Consider the following 22095-nt stretch of genomic DNA (forward strand, 5'->3'; position numbering starts at 1 on the left):
ACTTATTGCTTTTTAAAAAATAACTTTTAAGAAGTTTTTCAAGGCAGCCTCATCCTGAACACAGGAAATCATGGTTTTGTGAATAATGCTATAATGAATATTTTCATGTCCATTATAGCAATCTAAGTGTTCATCAGTGGATGAATGGATAAAAAATGATATACACATAATGGAATACTATGCAGCCTTAAGAAAGAAGAAAATTCTGTCATCTACAACCACATGAATGAACCTGGAGGAAACTACGTTAACTGCAATCATCTTGGCACAGAAAGAGAAACACCTCACACACCTGGCACAGAAAGAGAATCTCCTTTATGTGTGGAATCTAAAAAAGTTGAATTCATAGAGACAGGGAGTAGAATGGTGTTGATTAAGGACTAGGGGATGGAGGGGACTGGGGTGATGGACTGGGGTGATCTTTGCCAAAGGATACAACATTTTAGTTAAATAGGAGGAATGCTTTCAAGGGGGAATGCTATAGCCACCATATTGTACAACATAGTGATTATAGATAATAACAACATATTGCATACTAGAAAATTGCTAAGAAAATAGACTTAAAGGATTCTCACCATGAATAAATATGTGAGTCAATGCACATGCTAATTAGCTCAATTTAGCCATTCCACAATGTATACATATTTTAAAACATCATATTGGACACCATAAATAGAATTTTAATGTATCAATTAAAAAGCAAATAATAAAAAAATTAAAATATGAAAGAGTTGGATATTTAAAAATGCATATTGCTAAGTGAAAAAAGCCACTCTGAAAAGGCTACATACTGTATGATTCCAACTATATGATATTCTGGAAAAGTCAAAACCATAGGAACCGATATGTCTAATGGAAAAGGAGCAACTTGTTAAGTATTTAAAAAGACTGGTGGTTACCAGTGATTCACGGAAAAGGAGGAGTTATGAATAGGTGGAGAACAGGGCCTTTTAGAGACAGTGGAACTATTCTGTATGATACTATAATGCTGACTATATGACACTATGCATTTGTCAAAACCTATGGAATTTTATACCACAAAGTGTGACCCTCATGTAAACCATGGATTTCTATTAATAATAATAATAATGTTGAAGCAGTATTCGTCTATCAATTATAACAAACACACCACACTGCTGTTTTTCTGTAAACTCAAACTGCTCTAAAACATAAAATCAATTTTTTTAGAGTTGGTTTTCACTATAAATCTCAAGCTACAGCCACGCTAGTAGAATGCCTTACAACTTGAATATAAGCACTCAAGTTTTAATTTTTCTACTAAGTTACTGAAAATTAGTTCTAAACATAATGAAAGTGAGAAATAAACTCTTAACCACACTATCTTGGTAGTTGCACATAGACTTTGGGTAAATGTAAAAGGAGTGATGGAGCAGATGGCTCTCAGCGATTTAGTGGCACACATTAAACTCAATTAGGAAACAATAATGGGAGTTTTGTGCCATACAGAGAGAACTGTGTGTAATAACTTCCCATGGCAAGAATGCTCTCCGAGCTTATTGGGTAGGAAAGTACGCAGAGTGAGGAAACCAACATATATGTGCTGTTTATTAAGGACAAGGCACTCTTCATATGCTTTTTGAATCCTCATGACAGCTTTTGTATAAGATGAGTAGTTGTTCCTTCATATGCATTCTCCCTTATCCTATAGTTATGTTGATGTTACATATGGCTATCCAGCTGGAGACCTCATTTCTCAGCCTCTCTGGCAGCTAGACATGGCCAAACGATTAAATTATTTCCAACTGAATGTGAGTAGAATTGATGTGTGTAACTTCTACATTCTTCGCTGAAATGGAAATTATGTACTTTCCATGTATTGCCTTCCTCATTCCTTTGGTGGCCATCACCCAGCTTCAACCAAATGGATGAAGACAATACCCAGAAAACAGCCCTCCAGGTTCTTGTTATCTTGTTGCTCTTTCATACCCTGCAGGAGCTACACACATTCAGCAGGAGCTGTGGTCAAGGCAAGGCACAACTGCTGCCAAAGACATTGTGCCATTATTGCCAGCAACTGAAAAATCCAATTAGATAAATAATGGTCAGGGACCCCAAATGATGCAAGCTGCAATCAAGCCTACTAGGGAAACGAAAAAGGCACAGGAAGGTGTAGAATGATTTCTGTTTTTAAGAGGCTAATGAAAATAATTAGCAAAAGATGTTTGCAGTCTATTTGAGAGGTAGGAGTGGTATAGAAACCACCTGTGTGGGTAGTCAGAGTATAATTTTAGGAATGTATTTTAAGTCTGTTAACTTTACATAAAATCTACACTCCTTGCTAAATATTAAAAAGTAATGGCAAATCCCACAATTACTTTTGCACCAACCTAATAATTTAATTTTAAGGTAAACAGCTATTACTATTTTATTCAAGTAATTCTGACTAGGAGGTTGGTTATATGTTATGGTTGCCTCAAAGATTGCCACATACCACAGCTAGCATATTTCATACCTTGATATCTTTTCTGCAAAGCCCTAGGTATATTTAGTCAAGATTCCTTGCTACAAGCAACCCAAATGGATTTTAAGTGATTATGCAGGAAGGAAGGTTATTTAAAAGATTTCAAATGGTTTATCTAAAATTCAGAAATTGGTTTGTAAAACAGGCAGGGTAAAAGTCCCAACAAGTGTGAATCTCAGGGATAAATCATGCCTCAGAATTATTTGGGTGAGGACAAGATTGTCCTTGCTTGTTGAACTCTGGATACTATCCTGAACCACTGCCACTGCCTCCAGCATGGATCCTCCAACACCCCTGCTTTCTATTCTGCTAGCTCCTGGAATCAAACCTGGGGAAGCTATGTCTGATTAGCCAAGCCTAGTTTATGTGGTATGCTGAGTTGTAATGAAGGGCAAAAGAATTAGTATCTAGTTTTTTTAGCCTTTTTTCCTCATGGAAGACAGGTTCTGTCTCCCTTTTTTTGTTTTTGTTTTTGTTTGTTTTTGAGATGGAATCTCGCTCTGTCACTCAGGCTGGAGTGCAGTGGCCTGATCTCAGCTCACTGAAACCTCCATCTTCCTGGTTCAAGCGATTCTCGTGCCTCAGCCTCCCAAGTACCTGGGACTAGAGGTGCACACCACCACACCCGGCTAATTTTTGTATTTTCAGTAGAGACAGGATTTCACCATGTTTTCCAGGCTGGGACAAGTTCTTCCTCTTATCAGGCCTTACAAAGTGAGGAATTTCTAAAAACAGGGGTGGGATTAAAATACTGGGAGTCACACGTGTTACTCTTAGATAGGAACCACCATTTTGCATCTACATCCTAAGAATAGATAGATATATATAATGTGTACAGATGATACAAAAAAAAAAAAAAAAAAACAACAAAGGCTTGTATCTTAGGAGAAAAAGACAGTAACGGTTACTGACTGATGTTCTTCTAGCTCTAAATGTAATATTGATCTGTCACTGGTATAATAACTTATTCAAAAACCCAAGGAGGTAATGCTGGCATAGAGCAAATGGAATCATTTAACACTTCCATAAGCTGGGCATGGTGGCTCATGCCTGTAATCCCAGCATTTTGGGAGGGTGAGGCGGGCAGATCACTTGATGACAGGAGTTCAGGACAGCCTGGCCAACATAGTGAAAACCTGTCTCTACTAAAAATTAAAAAATTAGCCAGATGTGGTGCCAGGGGCCTGTAATCCCAGCTACTCGGGAGGCTGAGAGGCATGAGAATCACTTGAACCCAGTAGACAGAGGTCCAAGATTACGCTACTGCACTCCAGCCTGGGCAACAGAGTGAGTCTGTCTCAAACAAAACAAAATAAACAAACAAACAAACACACAAACGAACAGCCACTTATATAACTGTCTGCACTGAAGCAGAGAAAGAAATAGAACTCATGCATCCCAAGATGTGCTTAGAAGGCTCACATATGATTAATGAAGCCTCATAAATTTAATTTGAAATTTCTGTATCATGGGTTCAATCAAATGTATATGTTCAGTTTTAGGTCATACGGATTATATATTACATGCTACTCACAGGGACATTTTAATAGCTATGCCATTAAAAAGGCCTAATTATCAACACACAAGCAAAATTGTATTTATTTTCCAACTCAAAATAATGCTTGAAGCAGTAGGGTTTTTTTCATATTATCCTACAGATTTGAGACTAAACCAGGACTTGGACTCCATTTCAATATTTGTTTTTCTCTTTCTATGCTTGAAGAGCAAGTACTAGTACTATTTTTCTCTAACTAGAGAAGGTGCGTTTTTAGTTATATCTCCCAACCTCTTGAAAACTTGGCTATGATTACATAATAAGAAAGTTGGATTTCTTTCGAATAGGGTAGACAATGCTGGAGTTTAAAATTTTTATTTTGAGCTGACACTAAAATATATACAGCACAGCTTAAATGTGGACATAATATGCCAGAAATATTTCATGTTTAATTTTTGTGTGGAGGAGCAAGGGTCTCTGCTTTGAATAGGGATTCAGAAATAATTTGCTAGTTGGAGAGACAATATGCTTCAAACATATGTTATTCAATATTGGAGCAAGTTCCTGAGTCCAGTCTTAAATTATTTCTGAGAATATCCTGTGGAAGGAAAGTGAATTAGAAAAGATTTGATAAGAATAATTCATTTGCATCCCCTGTACAGCAGAGAACCTGTTGAATGACATTTAAAAGAGGATTAAAGTTGATTTCTTACAAGCTGTAGGATAATCATATTTCTAGGCTAAAGCAGAATTAGGACTCCCAATTCATTTACAAAGTAACCAATATCATTGGCCAGGGCCCTCACAATACATTTGATTGTAGACAGATGATGCTTGTATCTTTTTACCTCCTTCAGGCTTTTGCTTTTATCCAATATTTTTCAGTGAGAGGGGACTAAGAAATGTGTTTCTATTGACATACAAACTCTAAAATGGTATTTTACAGTCAGCATAAATTAGGCCATGCCATGCTTCTACAAGCTCTATTAAATTTATTTGAACAGAATATATCCTTGCTTTAATAAATATTAATTTAAAGACATAACACTGTTGAATTGAGCTTGTTCTTTGAGTGAGTAACAATGTGACTATTTTTGTGTTGTCAATGCAATATGCGATTTTGAGATCATGCCACTATCCTTTTGAAAGCTCCAGGTGGTGAAGTCTATTGGATCTTTTTGGACATAGTCTGATACTTCCATTATATTTTTCCCTGTGTATTTGTCAAATGTGACTCTTTACTTTGAAGTGAAACATGAATCGTGAGTACAATTTCTAGCTATCTTGTTTACAATGAGAGTCCTTTCCCACGCCCTTCTTTCTTTTAAAATTCTGCTCACCTTTGGTAACAATTGGAGTGATCATTAGGATAGTTGTTCAACATATATTCGCCCCCCTCTCTTTGCACTGAGGATGGAGTGTACTTTTCTGCCCCATTTAATGTTGGCCTTGGCCATGTGACTTGGTTTGGCCCATGAAATGTTATAGAGCCCTAAAACATGCTTTCATATTTGCCTTGTTTTATGTCCCTGGTGGGGGTTAAAACTCATGGAGCAGGTCTAACCCAGACCTTGACCTGGGCCAAGCCCACCTGAGTCTGTTTGAGATTACCAAATCTTCAACCTTACCCCAATGAGTGAGAAAAATAAGTATTTATCAGTGTAAGCCACCAAGACTATGAGGTTATTTGTAATGCATAATTTTTGTGGCATTAGCTGATTATACACAGTAGTAAAGTTATTGATCTAACATTTTATGATAGATACATGAAGACAAGAAGAAAGAATTTTCAGGTCTAATTGAATCTTTAAGAGGATACTGGGCCTATCTCTTTATTTAACTTAATAGTAAATTGTAAATAGCTTATTTTATGTTATTATGGAGGAAACTTAAAATCAATTGCGCACTTACTATATATCCTGCACTGGGCTAAATGCTTTACATGGAGTATCTTATTTAATCTTCACAAAAACCCTGAGAGGTAGGCTGAGTTATTACTATTCTAGAGTTAAGAAAACCCTAACAGAAGTTAAGTGACCTGAGCAATCACTTAGCTGGTTCGTCATGGATACAGGATTCAAACAGAGGCAAGTGGGCCCAAGAGGTCATGCTCTTGAAATAATGCCAATGAATAAATTGCCATTATTCTCTGGGTGAGAAAAATGGTCCATTGATCCCAATGTTAAAACACTGAGAGTAAGGCAAATAGTATTTTATGTGAAAACATCCTTGTCTTTACTTTATTGAGCTTAAAAAAAAAATCCCTCATAACCAGATTCCCATTATCTTATCATTTTGATCTATTTTCCATCTACAAGCTTGTATCTCTAGTTTATGTTACTATTCAGTATAGTCCATATCATAAATTTACCACTCACAAAGGTGATTTATTTATCCTAAAAATATCTTCTTTGAATTTAATGGTTTTGGTCCTGCATGTAAAATTTTGGGATTTGGTGAAAAAATCTAATTGATCTTATTTGTGGCTTTTATGTAAATTACAAACCTTGATACTTCTCACATTAAATCTAAGAATCCTCTAACTTTTTAGTTACTTTAGTTATAATCTGTTTAATTTCCTCCAAACTTTTTCCTCAGGGAGTAGTCCTTGTTTTGAACCAGAGTGAAGTAACTTCTGGTTACTTCACTTTTCACTTTTGTTTCAATCTATTTTTCTGGAAGATCTTCAAGATTATTCTGAACCTGCAGGACTTGGCCCTTACTATTTTCCAAGATGTATAGGCTCTACAGGGAAAGCTGACCTTCTGAAAGGGCAGCAGTTAAGTCACATTTCACCAATGATACTTCACTTTTCCTTAAAAAGTTTATCAAAAGATTGTAACAAGTTACATTTGAGGTTCTCTCTCTGATAAGGATGCTGAGGTTGCAACAAGGTTTTGCTGGCTTCACAGTGCAAATACTGAGGGAGCAGCTGCATATATTATAGCTACTTTGAAAACACCACTGGTAAGTATTATGTAACATGAAGATTGCAACCATGTCTTTGCCAGGGTACATGTTAGGTGGTGGTAGTGTGGTTCTGGAGGTGGGGGTGATAGTGGTGATGGTAGCAGAGGTAGAAGTGGTGGTGTTGGTGGTGATGGTGTTGATGTGGTGATGAAGGGATAATGGTGATGAAGGGATGATGGTGGTAGTTGTGCTGGAGGAGGTGGTGGTGGTGATGTGGTAGTGGTGGTAATGATGGTGATGGTGGTGGTGATGTGGTTGTGGTTGTGATGGTGTTGGTCATGGTGAAGGTGGTGGTGGCAATGGTGTTGGTTCTGGTGGTGACTTTCAGAATAAAAGTAAAAAGTGTGTCCTGTTTCTTTTTGGCTATGATCTTTCAACCATGACATAAACAAGAGAGAACAGAGAAAATTCGTGACCAGAATCAGGTGAGATTCATATTTATTTAGGTCATTTACAAGCAATTATGTGCAATCTAAAGCAGAGTCTAACAAGTAGATTGGAGTTGGGGCTGGGATTTGGTTCAATATAGAATTAATTAATTATGATTTGTCTGACTTTCTGCTGCTTCAGTGGAAATTGCTTGGATGGCCTATGTAGCGAAGATGTAAGCCTTCCAATGTCTACAAGTAGAAAATAGCAAGATAGACAAACACACACACACATGTGCACGCATGCACGTACACCCCCACAGATACACATGCATGCCCATATTCACACTTGGCCTTTGTTATATGTCAACTGGATTACTACTACAGATTCCTTTGGGTCAAGTTTTCAGAAGTCTGTGGTATGGGGTTTCAAGGCTTAAAACCAGTCATGCGATAATATCACAAATCTCAATAGATTTTGTTTTCACCCCCTTTGCTGGTTTATTGTAAGTGCAAATTGAACCCACTTAATAAGAAAGAAAAATCAATTCACAGCTATCCTAATGGCAAATACAACGTTTACATTTTTATAGTTTATATTTTGAAGAAAGACTTACAGCCTTAAATAAAAATACAGGGGATGTGGCAGCCATTGCATGGCACTTTGTCATGTGATGGAGGCTGGTGCACCAAATCAAAGCTTTTACCACATCCACCAACACAAATGCACAGGTATGTAATTAAAAGAAAAAGGAGAAATTATATATTTCTATGAAAAAGGGGGAATACTTCAGAGGCTGAATAAATGATTCTCAGCATGATTCTTCATATTGTTGTTACTTTAATTGAGGATTGGTTTTGGATGGAGCTAAAGGTTATGCACATATAATGATGGTTTTTGTGCAAGGTTATGTAAAATATTCTTATACTGATTTATTTTCCTAGGAGGGGCAGAGGCCTTCGTCTTTTCTCTGTCACTCAGGTTTATGACCAACTAGAGAGGAAAACTCTGTAGGAACTAGAGGGACATTTTTCTCTCTTTCTCTTCTCTCCAGGGAGACTTTCAAAGAGTGAAAAGTCAAAACCACTGGATATCTACTACTTATTTTTCTAACTGTAGCTAATTTCTGCCCATGACCATCGACTTTATATCCTTCTTTTTATCTACCTGTATGCACTCTGGATAATACTCTGAAAAGAAGGAGGCAGGGTACTTTGATGGGTAAATGAAAAACGGTCTACCAAACAATGGATTCTACAGTATCTTTGAAAGAAAGTAATATAATGTCAGGAGGAAGGGTAAATCACTGAAACAAACAGAAGTAGCAAGTCACTTTCTGCTTCCACCCAATTTCAATCGGCAACCCTCACGTCGAGGAGCTTAAATGCAGTTTGAGAGCTCATTTGAAACCAGGAGAGTCTGACCCTCTGGATTAGGAACTAATTTCATAGTTCTTAAAAAAAAAAAAAACAAAATCCCCACAAACCGAAAAACCTCTTTCTTTGTTCCTAAATCTCTCCAGACTTTGCTGAACTTCAGTTCTTCACTGTCATTTCAGCAGCTCATATTCAGAAGCTTCCCTCCAGGCTAAGAAATCATCAGAAGGTGGCCAAACATCTCCCCTCAAAAAAAAAAAAAAAAGATTGTATTTCCTTTCATTTAACATTTACTTACATCATATGATGTAAAACTACTAACCAAGTTACTAATGTCTCACCCCTTAACATCCAACATTCAGTTTAAAATTTTAAATGTAAATTCAGCTATTATTTGGTTCATGACTTTTGCTTTTCAGACTCCTTATATTTAAAATATTAAACATATACAATAGCAACTACCTTAGATAACTCATGAAGGTAATGTCTCAGTAGCAAATCTTCCTTAAGAAACAGTAAGAAAAGTCTTAAGTTTTATTCTACTTAGTGACTAGCTCCCTTTCTGGCAAAAGTTATATAATTAGAAAAAGATTTTAAATTGCTTATAAAAACACTGTGATTATGAGATAAATAGTTTAGACAGTAAATTATAAAAATACTTTATAAAATAATAATAACAATAGTAAACCAGAAGAAAGAAACTTCATTTTACTATGTCCCTACTATGTATATATTAGGCGGATTATATAAGTTGTGGTATGTTACTTAATTTTATTTTCTTTAACTGGTGAAAATCAAATTCAAATTAAATATAAACTGCTTGTCTGGGTCTTCTCAGAGAAAAGAATGAATTCTAGTTTAAGTCTGTAGCAAAGATAAATAATCAGTAATTCTGTAAAATTATCTGTTAATATTTTTCATTCTCAAGGAGAATTCTTTCGAACTATTTTAAATATGTTAATAGCATCTGATTGTTTCCAAAAAAATTATATACCAATTATAAATAACTCTTGTCTATTAATTAAAGACTTAAGAAATCTTAAGAGAGTGCTTCATGAATCTCTTGGAGGCATTTAAAAATAGATTTTATTTCTAAAATATTATGTCTAATATAGACTTTGTGTTATTGCTATCCCCTTTTCTTTAGTTTATTTTCATTAAACAAATGCTTATCAAGATCTTACTATGTTCCAAAATATGGCAGAAAAGGGGATAGACACTGCGGGGGATTGACAAGGAAGGAGTTGAAATTTTATACAGGGGGACAGAGAAGATCTCATTGAGTTGATATTTGAGCAATGACCTAAAGGAAGTGAGAGAGGAAGCCACTTGAGAAAGAAATATTGTAGGTAGAGGAAATAACAAGCACAAAGACCTGAATAAGAATGTACCTAGAGTGTTTAAGTGACAGCACGGAGTGGGGGGCACTGTGGCTGGGAAGAAGTTACCTAGGACGAATGCAGTAGGCCAGAGACACAAGAGGCCTGATAATTTTGATGAGGCTTTTTTTGGTGTGTGTGCCTTTACTTGGAGTTGAGAAAAGATTGCAATATTTTGTTTATTTTATTTTATTTTATTTTGAGACGGAGTTTCACTCTTGTTGCCCAGGCAGGAGTGCAATGGCGCGATCTCAGCTAACCGCAACCTCCGCCTCCCAGGTTAAAGCAATTCTCCTGCCTCAGTCTCCCGAGCAGCTGGGATTATAGGCATGCACCACCACGACTGGATAATTTTGTAGTTTTAGTTGGGATGGGGTTTCTCCATGTTGGTCAGGCTGGTCTCGAGCCCCCGACCTCAGGTGATCGGCCCGCCTTGATGTCCCAAAGTGCTGGGATTACAGGCATGAGCCACTGTGCCCAGCCAAGATTGAATATTTTGACCAAATTTGACATTATAAGATCATTTTGGCTGCTATGCTGAGAATTCTCTGGAGGCAAGCAAGGGCAAAAGAAGTTAGGAGGCTATTGCAGTAATTCAGGTGAGAAATAATGACGTCTTGGGCCAGAATGGTGAGGGTAAAGGTGGCAAAAGTTGTTGTATTCATGATATATTTAAAAAGATCTATCTGATATAATTTGATTACACATTGGAATGTGAAAAGAAAGAGAAATCAAGAATGACTCAACTTATTGGCTTGAGCAACTGAAATTATGGAGTTATACCTATTTATTATGAAAAAAAACCTGCCAGGCACCTGTGGCCCACCAGCACTTTGGGAGGCTAACGTGGGAGGATTGCTTGAGCCCGGGAGTCAACACCAGCCTGAGTAACATAGCAAGACCCTGTCTCTACAAAAATAGTTTTTAAAAATCAGGTGGGTGTAGTGGTGTGCACCTGTGGTCCCAACTGTTCAAGAGATTGAGGTGAGAGAATTAATTGAGCCCTAGGAGGTCAAGGCTGCAGTGAGCTATGATCCTGCCACTGTACTCCAGCCTGGGTGACAGAGTGAGACCTGTCTAGAAAAAAAGATTGAGAAAGAAGTTTACGACTTTGATTTGGGGATGCATTTAGTTTAAGAAGCCTATTAAACTTCCATGTAGTGATGTTAATAGGTAATTGAATATACAAATTTGGATACTATGTGGTAGGTTGGGCCTGAAGATAAAAATTGAGTATAAATTTTGAAATTACTGGCATGTGAATGTTTTAAAACTCCACGGACCTGGGTCAGACAGCAGAGAGAGACAGAAGAATGAAACTCCAGAGCCTGAGCTCTAGAGGCCATCACTTTTGAGAAGTTGGGCAGATGAGGAGGAATCCACAAAGGAGGAATAGAAGCAGGGAAGCGACGCTGGAGGAGAACCAGCAGAGTGTGGTGCCTTGGAAGACAAGTGAAGAAAACATTTTAAGGGAGAAGAAATAATCAAACAAGTCACATGCTGCTGACAGATCAGGAAAGATGAGGACTGAGAATTCACAGTCATAACTTAGCAGGTGGAGGTCGTTGGTGAATTTGACAAGGGCAGATTTGGTGGAAAATGGGAGGTGTGATTGGACTGGATTCAAGAAGTGAAATAGAGCAGCAGTTAGAGGCAGAAGTGGGGTCAAAAGAGAGTTTTTTTTTTTTTTTTTTAAGATGAGAGAAATAATCACATGAGTGTACACTGATGTAAAAGATATATAGAGAGAACATACTGGTTCAGGAGAGAGTAAGGAGAATTGCTGAATGAATAATTGTACTTGTGTTGGGATAAGTGGGTGGGATTTATTGTACAAATGAATGGGTTGACCTGCCCAGGAGCACAGGCTGCTCATCTTTCGTAGAAGGAGGAAGACATATAAAATCCTGATAGAAATGTACATGGGAGCTGATGGATACACTCTTTAGAAGAAAGTAGGAGGTGTTGAGGATTTAGAATAGAAAATGAAGTCTGAAGTAGACAACTATGAGTGTGCACTGAGTGAAGCAGAGAAATAGAGTTTGATTGCCAGGAGCACTGAGGGCTCTCTTGAGGTTCGTGGTCATGCATAGGAAGTGAGATTGGTCAGCATGCTTCTCTTCTGTGTGCTTTTCTCTAGCTACTTAGGCTAATTATTAAAAAGTGTTGAATGTTTTCATGCTAAAGACCATGCACTGAGGATAAAAAATGACTAAGACACAGTACTTGCCCTGGAGGAGCTCATAAGTCTACTGGGTTTAAAGGACCTATTAGCTCATAATGAAAAAATATTGTGATACAGTAGTACTACAAGGCTTGTTTACGGCATATACTCAACTGAGTGAAACTTAGTTTTTACATATCAGTTAGTCATAACAAAGTAAAGAAAATCACTAGAAAATGGTTATTCACTTTGACATTGGGCATGTCAGTGTGAAATGTATCTATGCTATTTATAAATGACTGTGAAGTGTATGACTTAGAGAAATTATAAAAATTATGGAATATTAGAGCTCGAATGGAACACATGATTCAGTCCCTTAATTTTACTAATGAAGAAACTCCACCTTAGAGAGGAAAGGCAAATTGTTTTATAGGGTGTGCCTGGTTACTCTCAATCCAGGACTCTTTGGCTTCACCACTCCACTGCCTCATTCAACGCAGTTATTCTAACTGGACCTGACACTGGACTTCTCCCTTCTGCAAGGCTGCTCACCCTTCCTTTGTTTGAGAACATAAGTGGTTGTGGTTTATTTCAGAGATTAAGCCTGAAAAGGACTAGAGCAACCCCAAAGTGAAAAAGAGACAAAAGAGAAAACAAAGTAGCGAGTTCTTCAGGACAGAATCACTTTAAGGAACTTAAGTTTTCTCTAGATTTCTGCCTTTTAATAGTAGAACAAGTAATCAATGAAAATTTATTATTTATCATTGGACATTGTGTAGCATATAGAAGAATATAGAAAGAAGGTCCTTACCTTTGAGAAGATTAAAATCCATAGGCTAAGTGATAGAACCCATTTACTCCTCCATTCTGCTCATCTTCCTTTTGTCGTTTCTCCTCCATCTATAGCACAGACTTACAAAAACTAATTATGTAAACAGAAATCTTATATGTAGTCAGTAGCTTTCCTCTTAAACCTCTGAAAATATCAGATATCAATTAACTTTGGGTAAACAACACCTGTGGAAATAAGAAAATTTTTTTTCCAAAGGATTTATTAAATACACTTAGTCCAACCAGTCCCACTAGTCAACTAGTTAACTAATTAGTGAATTGATATTTGAGTGTCTGTTATACACCCTGAACACTTTTAGAAGGAACATTATATATGTTAATGATACATGTATAATATATCATACATGAAACATGAAAATGGATGGTTGGTAATGAGTTTAAGTTGATAAAGAATAGTTCTTAAACAACTTTTTGCTCGTATAGTTGAATAGGAATCTTCGATTTCTCTTTTTTGAGTCACGCACTACTTGTTAATTAAATGAAATTATACAAGTTGGAAATATATCTGTGTTTGTATGAATATGTATATGTGTATATACACATATATACACTGAAACAGGAAAAAGGGGTAATGACAATGTAGTCAATGACTCAGTTTGGTATTTGGGAGTGGAGGACTACCAGACTTTAGGAGAACAGGGTCAATCAAAAGTGCATGAGAACTCCTTCTTAATGATGAGGAACAAATAACTGAATGAGATGTTTAATATTATTTATTTTTAGCTTGTGTTTCCCTATTTACAGACAAAATAATAAAATTGGAAAGCCACATTCATCTTGTGCCATTCTTTTTGCTTTTTCTTAGTGGTGAACAATCTTTCCTAGTTCTCCATTCCTTTAATTGGTCCTTGGAGAGTCCTCTCAAACCTTTTCAATGACATTCAGCGAACATTTGTGAGTGGTGCCAAGCCAGAATCTCTGTGATAGCTCACAAATTACAGATTGAACTAAAGCTGTATTACTTCCTTTTGCAATGTTTAATGCATGAGTCTTCTTATTTGCTATGGTTAAGCTGATGACATACATTCTTTTTTTCTTCTTAAAGCTTCATGAATTACTGTGAATATGGTTTAAAACACATTCTTTAGAAATGATTACACTGCAAGCCTGTCCTTCTATTGTTTCCTCTGCACAGGATTTGAAGCCAAAGCATTACGCATAAATGCTATATTTCTGAAAAAGTCCCAATACTCTATAGAGATAAATTTAAGATATTTAAAAGTCACTGATTTTGCTTTGACAGTTCTACACAGAGAAAAGTGAGTTTTGAAATATTTGCAGATCTCATCAATACCTCATAGATGAAATAAATGGCGTATCTTAGTACTTATATTAAATTAGCTTCAAAAATGTTTCAGCATTTTCTAGATACAGCTTCAGATATAAGAGAAAATTTAAAATTTTTTTTAAAAAAAGAGAAAGAAAACAAATTTAAAAAATACTCAGGACTGATTGCTATTTTCTGTGCATTTCAAAATTTTTGAGCATATTGTGCATTAAAATCCAGCAACTGTTACTTTGAAAACACTAATTGATTCATTAAATAATGCACTTCCCCCTTGTAGTTCTTTCTTTATTTTTTCACACTGATCATTTTTGACCTTTTTTCTAAAACTTTTTTAAGCAACAGGATCTCTGTCACCCAGGCTGGATGCAGTGATGCAATCATAGCTCACTGCAGCCTCAAACTCCTAGGCTCAAGCCATCCTCCCTCTGAGCCTCCCGAGTACGTTGGATTACAGGTGTGCATCATCACATCTGTCTAATTCTTAAATTTTTTGTAGAAATTTTTTGTAGAAAACCCATTATGTGGTCCAGTCTGTACTCCAACTCCTGGCCTCAGGCAATCCTCTCACCTTGGCTTCCCAAAATGCTGGGATTACAGGTGTGAGCTACTGTGCTCTGCCTGGACATGTTTTATATGTATCAGGTTTTTTTGTTGTTGTTGTTTATGGTATTTCTTTAGCGACAAGAATGAGAGCTACTAGAGGCCATGGATTTGGTTTATTTTGTTTGCTGTTGTATCCCCAGTACCCAGAATAAAGACTATGAAGAGGTGAGATAGTCCCTATCTGAATAATACACGATGGATTCTCCATTGGAAAAGAGGAATTTTTCAGAGGAGATAAGAGCTAGCTTTTACCTAGACGGGTAAGTGGTTTCCTAAGCATCGTTGTGTGGGAACACACATAAATGCAGATGTGTGCTTTTTCGGATTAATGACTTTAAGAACTATCCTAGTTGCTATACAAAATGCATTCACCCCTCCCCAATGCAAGACACATATTGTCACTTCTAGCTACTGCGTCTATCCCCAGTTCCAGATGTCTTTCATAAGGTTGAGTCCAGATGTGCCTCCACATGATTGGACAATATATAAATTACAAATTTACATGTCTCTAAGAGTATCTTGAAGAAGAAGAACAAGAAATCTTTGCCTTGTCAGGAGTAATTGTTTCTTGGTGAGTCCAGTGAAAGTCTCTGCCTAGTTGATTGCCTTTTATGGCCACAACTGAAGTAGATGGAGAGGGATTTCTCTTCCAGAAGCTGCAATGCTTTTGTCTCCTACTCTCTGTGGGTATGGGTTTGTTGGGGATGGGGCAAAAGGTAGAGGATGAATTGCCTGGGCCTAGGGAATAGCAATGACAAGACTCTGTTTGCCAGAAATAGACTTTCTGTTTTCTTTTTCAACAATACAAAGCCCTTACAATTCTAATCAACTACTACTTGATTGAGTTTCTTTTCCACTCTTTCGGCTCTCCACGACTTTTGGTACTCTTATCTGGTCCTGGTACTTGACTATAGGCTATCATCAAAACCCTCACCCTTGCCTCCCTTTGCAGTTTGTTTGTTAGTAACTGGCTGTAGAACTCTGCCCATTTTCCAAATCTTCTTACTGTTGGCTTGACTGTCTGCTTGCTCTTTAGATCCACAGGAAAGAACAGGACTCTATCTCCTGCCCCTAGGCTTCTTCTCAGTGAAAGGTGTTTATAATTATTACTTTTGTCAGGCCAGAGCACTTGTAGAAGGGGTTTTGGAGGGGCCTGTCAGACCATGCTCGCCCATTTTTCTGGCTCTTCCCATATCACCACTTAATTTTTCCCAAGTCCTTCCCTCCCACACCTAATATTTGTTTAGGTTTTATTTGGCTTGAAACTGCCTGTCAGGCTTTTGCAATTTCTGAAGAATGCATGATAAATCTGACCCTTAGAAGCCTGGAACTTCTTGCTCCAAGCAAAAAAAGATCTCTTATAAAAAAGATACTTCCTTTTCAAGATATGTATCAGTCGGAAGAGTTTTCCTCTTGTAACACCTTACTGAAGTATCCAGCACAATCTAACTTTATGATGTTTTTCTCCACATCGCTCAAATTTCCAGTCTAGGTACAAGTCTGATTTGCAAGATATAAAATTCTGTAAAAATAGATAAGTAAGATTATCCTAAACTAATTATACTTTTTCTTGGCATTGAAAAAGAAACTTCCTAATTCTTTTAATGAAACAAGTATAAAATGGATATAAAAATCTGACGTAAATTACACCAAAGAGAAAACTACAGAGTATTAATGCCAAATTTATAAATTGAATATCAGCACAAAGATTCCAAGAGCACTTAAAAATACATCATGATCAAGTGGTGTTTATTTCAGGAGTGCAAATGTAGTTCAATACTTGGAAGACCCATAATATACTTAAATGTAAATAGAGCTAAAGAGAAGAAAAATCACTTGACAGCAAAGCATTTGACATAACTCAATAAGTACTCATATTAAAAATATACAATTTGAAACTGATAATTACTGCCTTAACCTGATTATATATCTAAACTTATAATCATTTATATACACTCACAAGCCTTAGCCCAAGAGAGCTAATGGGTCTTTCTTAAACATCTAGAGATGTTTGCTTTTTGTTAATCTCAGAAAAAAGACAAGGATGCACACTGAGCAAAAACCTAAGCACAAAAAGGCATAAATATTTTTATCTTATACTATAAACATAGGGCAATTAATTATTCCAATATTTTTAAAAACTTATAAAAATTGAGACGATCAGGCTGGGTGTGGTAGCTCACGCCTGTATTCCCAACACTTTGGAAGGCCAAGGTGGATGAATCACCTGAGATTAGGAGTTTGAGACCAGCCTGGGCAACATGGTGAAACACCATCTCTACTTAAAATAAAAAAAAATTAGCTTGGTATGGTGGCACACACCTGTAATCCCAGCTACTCGAGAGGCTGAGGCACAAGAATCGCTTGAACCCAGAAGGCAGAGATTGCAGTGAGTGGAGATTGTGCCACTGCACTCCAGCCTCAGTGACAGAGCGAGACTCTGTCTCAATAAAGAAAAAAAAATTGAGAAGGCCAATCACATAACTGAGAAAATGGACTAAAGACACAAATAGAAAGCTCAGAAAAAAATGCAAATAGCCCTTAAACTGATGAGGGAAGAAACTTAATGTTGCCTGTAAGAGAAATGTAAATTAAAATTACAAATGAAATATTATATTCAACAATACAATAGGTACCTTCACACATTACTGTAAGTAATACAAAATTATATGTACATTAACCTTGTGATGAAGAAATTACTTCTAAAAATTTATCCCACAGATACACTGGTAAAACAAAGAAAGAAATTATGTATGCATGAGATAATTCATTGCAGCACACAGTTTACTATAGCAAAAGACTGGGAAACAATCCAGATGTCTGATTGAAAAAAATATATAGTGCATCCATACAAAAAAATACTATGAAGCTCTAAAAAGGAATGAGAAAGTTTTCCCTATTCTCTTATGGAGTGATTACTAGTTCAGTCAAAAAAAAAAAAAAAAAAAAAAAGGGAAGGTGAGAATAGCATGTATAGTCTGCTTCCTTTTGTGTAAGTAGTGGGTAGGATATGTGGTGGACTCTAAGATGGTTCTCAATGATCCTCGCCTCCTGTTATTCATGCCCCTAATACCCTTGGAATGTTGGTGGCAACTGTGACTTGTTTTCAACCAATGCAATATGGCAAAGATTTCCATGATTACATTAAATATTTTTTTGCCTTGTTAACATGTACAGGTTTCTTCTATCTTCTAGAACTAGTTATATGGTTATACAGTATCTATCTATCTATCTATCTATCTATCTATCTATCTATCTATCTATCTCTATCTATCTATCTATCTCACATATCTTCTCCCAGTCTAGCACTTCCCTTTTTACTGTATTAATTTTTTCTTTTTGGTAATCAACTAATCTTAATTACAATAAAGTCCAATTTATGAACCTTTTATGATAGTGCTTTTTGTGTCCTTTTAAATAAATCTTTGACTATCTCAAGGTTCTGAATATATTCTCTTATGTTTTCTTCTAAAGGTTTATATTTTAGCTTTCATATTTAGCTTATAGAATTTCTCAAACTAAGTTATTTTAATTTTTTTTCCAAAGAGATAAGGTCTCTCTCTGTCATCCAGGCTGGACTGCAGTGGTGCGATCATAGTGCACTACAGCCTTGAACTCTTGGACTCAAGTGATGCTCCCTCCCCCATCTCTCAAGTAGTTAGGACTACAGGTGCATATCACCATGTCCACCTGACTAATTAAAAACAATTTTTAAAAAAGAGATGGGGTCTTGCTATGTTGCCCAGGCTGATCTCGAATTTCTGGCGTCCTGCCTCAGCCTCCCAAAGTGCTAGGATTACAGGTGTGAGCCACCATGCTCTGCTTAAATTCAGTTTTGTGTATGATATGAATTAGGGGTCAATATTCACATTTTTTCCATATAGATATAGAAAATATAGATAGATATGGGTCCACATGACCCAGAACCATGTATTGACAAGGTCATTATTTCCCTTCTGAATTAAAACAGTCTTGTCAATGGTTTCCTTGCCTGCAATTTTTCCTTTGCTACAGTCCGTTCTTCCTGTAGCAACCAGGGACATTTTTAAAAATTGTAAACTGAATGTTATTATTTTATTCCTAAAAACTCTCCAATATCTGGTGTGGTTCCTCTGATGCTAAGAAAAAGCAACCACAATAACAAAACTCTAACAGCTGCTCATCACACTTAATAAACCTGAAGAATCCCATGACCCACACAAACCTACATTATCTAGTTCATATATGATCTGACACCATCTCTGACCTCACACTCTCCACTCTTTCCATCCCTTCTTCTACTGTAGTCATACAAGTCCCCCTTGCTGTTTCTTAAATTTTGTTTCAAGTGTGTTCAGCCTTAGGGCCTTTACTTTAGGGTTTCCCTCTACTCAGAGTGTCCATCTTCAGGTATTTCCACGATTCATTAGAGGACAGCATTTGCAATGCCATTTCTCTGGACTGGTATTGTTCTAAATGGTCTAAAATAGCACCATTTTTTTCTATCCTTGCTTTGCTTTATTTTTCTTCATAGCACATTTCACTACCTGACATTATATTGTTTATTTGTTTGTTGTCTGTCCAACTCCCACATTAGAATGCAAGCTCCATGATGACAGGGACTTTGCTTTACTTATCTCTGCCTCTCAATCCTAGGATAGCACCAATAGTCAATATACTAGTATAGTATATAATACAGCATAGTACATAGTATATAAGTAAATTATATATTTAATATATCATATATATAATAGTATGATAAATATAATAGTATAGAAGGTAATCAATATTTGTTAAATTATTGAATAAATTACAAAACAAAAATGGATGTCAATGATGTTGAAAGAAATGCAAGGATTCAGAGTGAACAGGAGGGTTGAAAATATATTTCTTCTTTTCCTTTAAACTTCTAATTATTTTGTATCATGATGTTTTTGCTTCCCACACGTGCTTTTGCAGTTATTAATATCACAAAGTGCAAAAAAGTTTCAAATCTTTTTGGGTTGAAATCTTGATTCTATTCTGTAATAGCTCTATGATCTTTGAGGCTTTCTGAGCTTCAATTTTCTATACAATGGGAATTAAAAATATTCCCCTTGGCCAGGCACAGTAGCTCATGCCTGTAATCCCAGCACTTTGGGTGGCTGAGGCGGGTGGATCACCTGAGGTCAGGAGTTTGAGACCAGCCTGGCCCACATGGTGAAAGACCATCTCTACTAAAACATAAAAATTAGCTGAGCATGGTGGAGGGTGCCTGTAATCCCAGCTACTTGGGAGTCTGAGGCAGGAGAATCACTTGAACCCGGGAGGCGGAGGTTGCAGTGAGCTGAGATCGTGCCATTGCACTCCAGCCTGGGCAATAAGAGCAAAACTCCCTCAAAAAAAAAAAAAAAAAAAATCCGCCATTACAAATAAAACAGGTAAAACTCCTACAAAAATGCCTGATATGTAGTAGAACTGCAAAAACTGTAACAGTTTTTACTTTTATATCATTTCCCACTTATAAATTAAAGGAGGGTAGAACCGATTTTTAAAAAGCTGTTTTGTATCCTTCACAGTTGTTCTTAGGATTTGTGTGTGTGTGTGTGTACATACTAACAGCACATTATATCTTGTTGAATAAATAAATACATGCAAACAGGCTCTTAAGAAATGAAATCACAAGAGGAGCCTGTTTCCTCTTTCTCTGTCTGTCCCACATTGATTTACTGATTAATAACAGGATTAATCTGTCCCTGTGCTAATTAGTTAGAAAATTCTCTGGAGAACAATTCCCATTTTGCAAAGTATCTTAGTCCTACAAAATATTTTTGATTTATTACTTTTTCTGTAACTTTAGAGCTAAACCTTTTTGATACCTCAGTATGCATAAGTTGTATATTTCAATGATTTTTTTCAATAGGCAAAATACGTCTTTCTCCCCCTTCCCTTTTCACTTCTAAAACCTCACAAGCTGTTAAAATGTCCATCCCTTCTGCTCCATTTCCTCACCAAAATCCTATCACATACCATATGAATTTTTAACCCTAACACCTGTCTACCCACATGGTTCCAGAGGGGTGGATTAAAAAATATATTAAAAACAATAAAGCCCACATAAATCCCTATGCAACTAGCCCATAAAGTCTATAAAATATAGTTTGTCAACACTAATCGTCTACTGTATACATAACCTCAGTGACCAGAAGAACACAAATGAAATGTATAAATATCACCCCTCTTCTACTTTTCTTAGTTCCTGACCAATGATTGTGTTATTCTTCAATTTGTATAGTTTCGAAAACCTTGCATTTTATGTTTTTGCCTCATTATCCAGGTGTCAAGCAATCCTCCAGGCTGCTGAGAAAGCTGATCTGTGAGAACTGCTTCCGCCTTAGGGTGTGGTTTATGATAGAGAAGGACAAGAAGGAAGTGTGTTATTGCCATTTTTAATTTGACTCATTAACTACACAAATGCCTGGTATAACAATTTTCTCATTCTCGTATTGTGTGTAAGTAGGGGAGCCTTTGAAGGAAACTCCTTTATGAAGCCTTAACTCTGAATATTTGAAGTTCTATATACTGGGAATGAGTTAATGCCCCTGTAGGGCACCTGGAATAATTGACAAGTTTCTTCTTCAAGCCTTCTTTATTCTCTCATACTCCTCACGCTAACCTCACTTTTCTGCATCTGATAATCCAGTTGGCAGCCAAAAGGAAGTGATGTGTGGAAACAGCCCATCCTACTGGTGAGAAGTATTTTATTAGACATTGTTCAGAATCGCTGGTACATGTTGATTAAAAAAACAAAAAAGCAGCTCAATTTTTAGTTGATTTTATCATTGTTTTAAGATTTTATATAGACAGTCTAATTTCTTATTGCTGGCACCCGGGGCACATCACTCCTACCCACCCTTGACATGCCACTGATCATATGCCAGAGTTAATGTCTCAAGAGACATTGAGGTATATTGTTGCGAGGCCAATTCAGTAATGAGAAGATGACTACTTTGATGAAAAAGAAACACCTATCTTAATCTCATTCTGTGTCAGGCACTTGATTTAGGAAATTGCATTTAGCTATTTTTTTCCGCCTTTGCTTACGCTTTTTCTTTTTGTTTTGGAAAATTTTATGCTTAAGGGACTTACCAATGAGGCA

This window comes from Macaca mulatta, chromosome 4 (assembly GCF_049350105.2).
Source record: "Macaca mulatta isolate MMU2019108-1 chromosome 4, T2T-MMU8v2.0, whole genome shotgun sequence".
Classification (NCBI taxonomy): Eukaryota; Metazoa; Chordata; class Mammalia; order Primates; family Cercopithecidae; genus Macaca; species Macaca mulatta.